Here is an 8,692-nt window from a genome sequence, read left to right as displayed (position 1 = left end):
ATCTAAGTATCCTTAAAGGTACGCAGTTAGTTAGACCTCGTTGCAGTCAGACCTCTGACTTCTAAACCACCAGCTTGCTTTGGTTTAGGGAAGTTTAACAGAATGGGTACTCTTTGATTAATATTTTTGCACAGCTATTGTTTTTTGTTCACTTACTCCAGATGATTAGATAAATGTGGCAATTAGGTTCTATATTTTTACTTCATTTGCTCAGTTTTGAACAGGAAAATGGAAATGCTGTGTTCATAGTTACGAACTTTCCATATCGCAGGACCTAAGAAGTTAGAAGTCCTTTAGACTAAAAGACTGACACTTTCCCTAAATTAGAGGTAAATTTGAACTATTTATGGTGGTCTTTTACTTCCTGGTTAATGTATGTTACCTTCTAATTTTGCCAACAGTGATAAATTTAAGTATATCTTTGTCATGTAACTTTCTCGGGAACAGAGAGTGGAATGGGCGAATTATGGGCTCATCAGTACCAAGCCTACGCATTTTTGTCATTTAAAGTATGTTGAGGAAACAGAGGACAAAGGGCCAGTGGCTTGAGTCTAGCCTCAGTCTCAAATCTGAGAAGACAGTTAAATAAACACTACATTTTCATTTTCATCCTTTCCTTCCCACCCTCTCCCTTCTTCCCTTCTCTCTCTCAGACACGCTATACTTATTAACACATCTCTTCCTAATAATAACCCTAAGAGGTAGTAGGCACAAGTGTTGTCCCTGTTTTATAGATACTACTCACTTCCCCCTCCTCAGGCAAGCAAGTCTCAGTTGAATCCCTTAGGTTCTGATTTCAGAGCCATATCTACTCTGTTGCCAAAGTCTTGGAGGGCCTTAGCTCAGCAGTTCAAAAGAGGAAGGTAAACCAGTTGCTGTGAGGCCAGGTGGGTTCTTCAGTTCAAGAGATTTGTTTCATCAAAAAGCTACCTGGGGTGATGTGTGAGATGTTTCTGGCTATCTTCAAAGATTTAGAATCAAATTTTAACATCTGAAGGAGAGAACTCTAGAAAGAGCCCAAAGAGGTGTGGCTTGAACCAAGGTCCCAAACCAGAGGTTTGACTAAAACTAGACTGTGTCCAGAAACCCTCAGTCTCTAGTTGCATTGCTGTCTGTAGTCAATATAGGGTACCAGCAGAAGGAATAGAATTGTTGCATACCTCAACCCTGGCCCCTTCTATATTCTTACTGGTGACAAAACTAGGGAGTCTCCAATATTTTTGTCATAATTTGCCTAAATTGGCTGGCACTTCCAATGCCTCCCCTTCTTCACCCAGAAATAATGTCGTGGGTTCCCCATAACTCCTCTGGACCTGCACTCACGGGCTGCCTGGTCTCTCTAAGCTTGGACTATAACCCACTGCTTCTCACTGCTTGATGTGTTCTGATGACTAAAGGATATTCCCCTATGCCCTGGTTTTCACTGTTTTTCACTTCTCTGCTTAGAACATTCTGGTGAACACTGTAATACTCTCTCTGCTTTGGTTTCAATTCTGGTTTCTCCTCTGTACTTTATCTTAAATCTTCTCTTGGTTATCATCTCTACAACCTAAGTAAGGCTTTCCACACTGCTGCCAAAGTCTGCCATCCACTTGCTTGCAATTAATTAAGATCTACTTCATGATTCTGATCTTACCTGGCCCACAACCTCAGTCTCTTGCTCCAACTCCTTAGCTAATTTACTTCTTCTTAGATTTTCATGATATAATAGTTTAATAGGCTCCCTTAGTGTCTTCATTATTTGCCCAAGTGAGAATTTCAGACATCGCAGAAGAATATTGAGATGTCCTAGAGTCACTGGGGCATCTCAAGCTATACCATAGGTGCTGATTACTTAATTTATTGCTTAAACTATTTTATTTTATTTTATTTTATTTTATTTTATTTTATTTTATTTTATTTTATATTTTAGAGATCTTATTTTTAAGTAATCTCCACACCCAACATGAGGCTCGAACTTAGAACACTGAGATCAAGAGTCACATGCTCTGCAGACTGAGCATTCAAAAGCCCCAATTCAACTCTTTTAAATGGAGCATTTATTATATGTGAAGCACGGGCATGGAGGACACCATGTAGGACTTAGGGAGGACAAGGGACAAGCTCTTTGGAGTTTGCATTTAGTGCGAGGAGACAATAAGCAAGTAAATAAAGAGACAATTTTAGAGCGATAAATACTGTTTTAATCCATTTGGGTTGCTCTAACAAAATACCACACAGTACCTTATGTACAACAACAATTTATTTCTTACGGTTCTCAAGGCAGGAAGTCTAAGATCTAGATGCCAGCATAGTTGGGTGTGGGCTGTCTTCCAGATTGCAGACTTCTCTTTGTATCCTTACATGGTGGAAGAAGGTGAGCAGGCTCTGTGGGGTCTTTTCCCATTAAGGCATTAATAAGGGCATTAATCCCATTCATGAGAACTCATGACCTCATACATGTACCTCCTAATACAAGACCCACCTCCTAATACAATCACACTGGCTATTAGTATTTCAACATATGAATTTTTAAGGGACACAAATATTGAGACTAAAGCAAATGTTATTACAGAATTCAAAAAGAAGAATGAGAAAAATAATCAGGGTTGAAAAGGCAAGGTTTGTCCATTTTCAAGTTAATATATAATGTGGACTCTTAAAGATATTGTATCAGTTAACAGTTAACACTCCCTCCAAAAATTAAGAAGGCTGATTTCTCCACATCCAAGCTAACACTATGTTATTACGCTTTGCAAAGGCTTTGCCAATCTAAGTAATGCAAAAGTGGTATCTCATTGTCACTTGAATCGCTATTTCTTTTATTCTGAAAAACTGAGCCATTTCATAGTTTCTTTGCTGTGATTTTCTATGTCCTTTTCCCATGTTAGGTTTGGGTTGTTTTGAATTCATTTGCTTAAGTGTCCTTTAAAGAGAGCACTTTTTTTAGGAAAGTTCAATTTTATTTATTTTATTTATTTTTTATTATTTCAAATCTTTACTTATTTTGAGAGAGAGAGAGAGAGTGCACATGCATGCACAAGCACATGTGTGTGTGTGAGAGGGGAGGGGCAGAGAGCAGAAGGGAAAGAGAATCTCAAGCAGGCTCCATGCTGTCAGTGCAGAGCTCAGCACAGGGTTCCATTCCAGAAACTATGAGATCATGATCCCAGCCAAAATCAAGAGTCAGACACATAACAAACTGAGCCACTCCAGGAGTCCCGCATGTTCTAAATGTGTTCTCCAATTTGTATTTTAAACTTGTCTGTGATATTGCTTCCATGTAAAAGGCAAACTTCCTTTTTTTTATGCTTGACTCTAAATATTTGGAGAGCAAAAAGATTTCAGGTCAGGTTCCCTAGAAGCTAACCCAAGATAAGGTTTCTTGTGCAGTGATTTATTAAGGAAGTTTTCACAGGAAAAGGCACTCAAGAGAATGAAAGAAACAGAAGAAAGGAGATGTAGACAAAAATGGTGTAATTTCAATAAGCTCCTGAGGAGGGCAGTATAAGCCTGCTCACACAGAGGATCCAATGAAGGGCTGTGGGAAGCAAAACCACACTGAACGGGAAGGAGTGAGGATGGAAAGCACACTGAATATGGAAGGGGGGATGCACAACAAATTATGTAAGGGACCTTGGGGGATCTGTGTGGCATTGCCAGTGTCTATTAATAATATGTGGGTCAAGGGTCAACGAAAGGAAAGAATAGAGAAGTTTAAACCCAACATTTCAATGTGGAAATCTCTTATTATTTACTTGTGATTAATTATAAAACTAAGCAACACAAGAAATCCACCTAATCAGGACAATTTAGTCCAACGTGACCTAGTCACTAATGATTATTCATGGATAATTTTTTTTCTCCTTTCCCTCACCTCTTCCTGGATTTTCACAATCAAACCTGATGGTGCCAAAGTTATGGGAAAAGTCAGTTTTCAATAAGTTGAAGGCCAAATAAGTAACTATAGGTTAGATCTTGGGAGTCTATGAAAAGAGGCAATGGATTGAAAAGAGGATGCTTAATCTTGGTTAAGGAACACAGAATTTAGCCTTGCTAAATTTAGCCTTGCTTTATTAGCATTGTTAATAAAGAACGTCTTTGCTGTATTTCTGGAGCAACTGGAAAATAGCCCCTGATATTGACTCTCATTAGCATCTCACACTATTTCTTCTTGGAAGATATAGGCTCCACTAAGGAAAGGTCTTGCTTTTACCTCTTGTGAAGTAAAATTTTATCTTGTAAGTATCAAGCTGAGAACATTTGAAAGACTCATGACTCTTTTAGTGACAAACACTTCTCTAGGACAGAGCATTACCCAATTTAGGGCTGCTTTCTTCCACCTGCCACTCTCAGGCATGTGCATGTATGTAGATTAGTGGTTCCCTGGGGTTGGAGGGGAGGGATTGGGGAAAAATGAATACCGACTGCTAATGGGCTTGGGGGTTTTGTGGGGTGATAAAAATGCTCTAAAATTTAATGGGGTGATTAATGCACAACTCTGTGACTATAGTAAAGACCATTGACATGGATGCTTTAAATTGATGATAACAAATAACAAATAACAAATTAAATTGATGAATTGTAGGGGCGCCTGGGTGGCTCAGTCGGTTGAGTGTCCGACTTCAGCTCAGGTCACGATCTCGCAGTCCGTGAGTTTGAGCCCCGCGTGGGGCTCTGGGCTGATGGCTCGGAGCCTGGAGCCTGCTTCCGGTTCTGTGTCTCCCTCTCTCTCTGCCCCTCCCCCGTTCATGCTCTGTCTCAAAAAAAAAAAAAAAAATTGATGAATTGTATAAGATGTGAATTATATCTCAAGTTGTATAATTTTAAAAAATCTTCTCAGGGCGCCTGGGTGGCTCAGTCGGTTGGGCGTCCAACTTTGGCTCAGGTCATGATCTCACGGTCCGTGAGTTCGAGCCCCGCATCAGGCTCTGTGCTGACAGCTTGGAGCCTGGAGCCTGCTTCAGATTCTGTGTCTCCCTCTCTCTCTGCCCCTCCCCTGCTCATGCTCTGTCTCTCTCTGTCTCAAAAATAAAAAAAAAAATTTAAAAATTTAAAAAAAAATCTTCTCTTCTCTAGAGGAAAGCAACCCAAATTTTGACACTTAAAATTCTCGCAGACTAAAATCAACAAAATATGGATTCATTCTCAAAACTTACCAAACACACAAATAACAAGCTAATATTACTGAGGTTAGCAAGAATTAAAAAAAAAAACAGATATAGAATCTCTTAATGTTCAAGGAATTATAACTATCAAATATTAAGTACTAAATAAAGTAAAAATTAAATACTAAAAAGTAAAAATATGGAATCATAAAAATGATTAAGCAAAAGACTATCAAATGATAAACAGGATAAGCAGGAAAAAAAAAAACACTAAACAAAACTATAGAACTCCAAAACGAGACATAACATTGTAAAATGGGCCAGATTACTTACAAAGGAAGGCAATTGGATAGAAAGAAGTTTTTTATCCCCCAAAACAATAGAAAACTATGATAAAGATCTACAAAAATCTTAAGGGAAAATAACTATCCATTTATACTTTTATACCCACCAAGACTATCTTTCTACATTAAGGGTAAAATTAAGAAATTAACAAATTAAAAACCCAGAGAGTTCTCCACCAGTCGACTCTCACTAATGGAACTATAAAAAATGATCCTCGGTAATAAGGAAAGTAATCCTAGACAGAAGTTTGATATATAAAATAGTAAAATGAGGGAATAAAAGGTCAATATGTAAGTAAATCTAATCAAACTATGTCCATATTTAATAAAAATAATAATGATGTTTAATTAGGGAAATTAAAGTGAAAAGAACTAAAATACTGGACAGAAATGCCAATTTAACTAGAAGAAGAGAAGGTAAAAAGAAAGGAAAGGAGAAAAGAAAGAAGAAAGAGGGAGAAAGAAGAAGGAAGGAGGGACAGACAAGCATCTCAGCATCACGGCTCTCACAATCCCTAAGAACAATCTATTTTCTGTCTCTACCACTTAGGATGTGAAGCAGAATACCAATTAATGTTTTTGTTTCTTTTTTAAAGATTACATTACTTTTTCTTCTCTTATTATATATTTTAATGTTTTTCTCACTAGGAATACACATTATAGCTGATTGGGAAGCTTTTTCAGAATATGATGTCAGCTCAAGACTTCTGACTCTACAGGAGGTGGTAACTTGTTTTGGGATGGCTCCTCAAGTGATTTTAACATGCATCTCTGGCTAGGAAAAACTGAATTATTATTCTCTGTTTTAACAAACATTTTTCAAGTACCTCCTATGTGCCTGGTCTGAGTTTGGCCTAGAGATACAATGGTGAACAAGATAGTCCCCACTGTTCAGGAAGATTTGGTGAACAGGGGGAAGAGAAAGTGGAATGAAAAAAGTGTCCATTGTACAGGATATAGGAGTGGCATAGACTGTCCGTTATTCTCCAATCTCCTGTTCTCTTTTTTAATAGTAGTAGATTTTAAACTAGCCAAATGGCTGTCAGAAATAAGACCACATTTCTGTCTTCCTTGCAGTTGGACGGGGTCAACTGAACAAATTCTGCCAAAGGATATAAACAGGTATTCCCCAGTTTCTGGGAAATATTCTAAAGGAGATTTATTGTGTTTGCTTTATTTCTTCTTTGGATTTTCTTCCGTTGGGCTGCCTGGAATTCAGATGTGATAGCTAGAATATCACCTACCGTCTTAAGATGATCAAGTAGTGAGTCTTACGATTCTTAGCCCCTGTGCACTTTGTAGAGCAGTCTTGCACTATCTGCCTCCAAAGGGCAAAATAAATTAATATTTTTAAAAAGGGGGAAGGGCAGATTTCATATATCCCGGGGGAAATATAGATTATAAGAATACACACAAATTAAAATGAGTAAATGCTCCTAAGTGAGAGTATAGCATGCTCTTATACTTAGGAGTGCAAACACATTCCAACATGTAGTACATTTATTATCTATTTTTCCTTGACAAAGGAATTATAAGTTATTTGGGGGTATCAATAAATTTGAATGCATAAAATTACTTCTCTTAGTATCTTAGTAGAACAAAATGGAGTAAGTGGTCTCAATGAAGACCTAAGACTTTTACTTTCCAGACACAAAGAACAGAGTTCTAAGTTTGCATAATAAAAGGGATATTTGAAGTGAAAAATTGATGGTTCCTGGCTCTGCAGAGAAGAACAAAGTATCAAGTTCGTAAACGAATGTTCAGCAACGTTAAAAATTTTCCAAGTTCTTAAAATTAACATTAAAGACAAAGGAAGCAGCAAGTGTTTACATTTAGTTCTCTAGTAGAAACAAAAAGCACAATATTAACATTCACTTTGACACAGTATTTATTTTTCCTGTTATTAAATTTTATTCTATCATTTTAAAATATAACATAATAGAGCTGCCACTCCAAATTTAGAATAAGCAAATTTCTAAAAAATATTGATAGATATATATATTACTTTTATTTGAGGTACATGGCTTAATAATGGTTTATTCTGTTTCCCTTTTCTTGATGATATTATCATTTCCTTGAGTTTAGATGGTCAATCACTTATGGCCCTTGTGTTTGTATACCTCAGAGTACAATACCTACTAGACCTTAAGAAACTTTAGATTAGTTTAGCTGTCTCCAGGAAGTCTTTCTAAAATGTGGTTGGAAATACATTTCTAATGTATAAGATCATGAGTTTCCTCCAATGTGATTAGACAGAAGTCAAAAAGAAGCCTAAACAAGACAACTGTATTTTAAACGTCTTTTGACATCAGCCTACAGAGAACTTCCTCATTCCCTTTTAAAGCTGAATGTTATCCCATTGTATAAATCTACTATAATTCATTTAACAAGCCCATGTTGATATACATATTGGCTCTTTCTCCTTTTTTTTTTCCTTCACAATGTATTTGTTGATAAAACCGGATTATTTGTCCTACAAAGCTCCCTAGGATATGAATTTTGATCTTTATATCCCTGTCATGTTGTTCTGCATTTTCCTTTGTTCCTTATGCTTCCTGTGAATTGGTAGAAGGCTGATCAGATTTCTGTTTGATTTCTGGAAGGATTTGTTCTCAGCTAGTGTTATATACTTCAGTTAGGTGGTAGGTAATGTCTGGCTTTATCTCTTTTCATGATATTAGCAGCCATTGATGATCTGTGCCTGAGCCAGTAATTCATTAGGAATCGCAAAATGGTTATATTCTAATTTTATCATGCCTTCTTCATTCGTTGGCTTCAAAAAGAAAATTTCCCTCTTCCATTATTTGGTTACCCTGAGGTATATAGAGTTCATATAGGAAATAGCTCAATAAATGGTTGATTCTTTCCTGTTATTTACCAGTTTTCAGAATAATAGGTTGGTTCCTTAACATCCTTCAAAGCAGTCAATGAAGGTTTTTCTTTAATATCTCTTTGACCTCATGGATTTAAATACATTTCATGCATTTCAATCCATTGCAGTTATTTCTTTAGTGATTCTTGAATTTTCCCACCTTTGGCAGCAGAAGACTCTTTATGTTGGCTAGTGAGTATTTATGATACAAGTCTAGTGATCCTTGATAGCATCCTTGCTTAATGGTATAACAAGATGTTTCAGATTTTGTACATTTCCTGTCTTAGACCTAGAATCAGACATTCTCCTAAGAGACGCTGGTTTCTTTTATAGGTAAATGGCATTTAGATATTTAGACTATGCAAGCTAAGGGTACGTTGCTAGTAGAT

Source organism: Panthera tigris, chromosome A2 (assembly GCF_018350195.1).
Source record: "Panthera tigris isolate Pti1 chromosome A2, P.tigris_Pti1_mat1.1, whole genome shotgun sequence".
Taxonomy (NCBI): domain Eukaryota; kingdom Metazoa; phylum Chordata; class Mammalia; order Carnivora; family Felidae; genus Panthera; species Panthera tigris.
The sequence above is the reverse complement of the archived record's forward strand: the minus strand, read 5'-3'. Positions refer to the sequence as shown.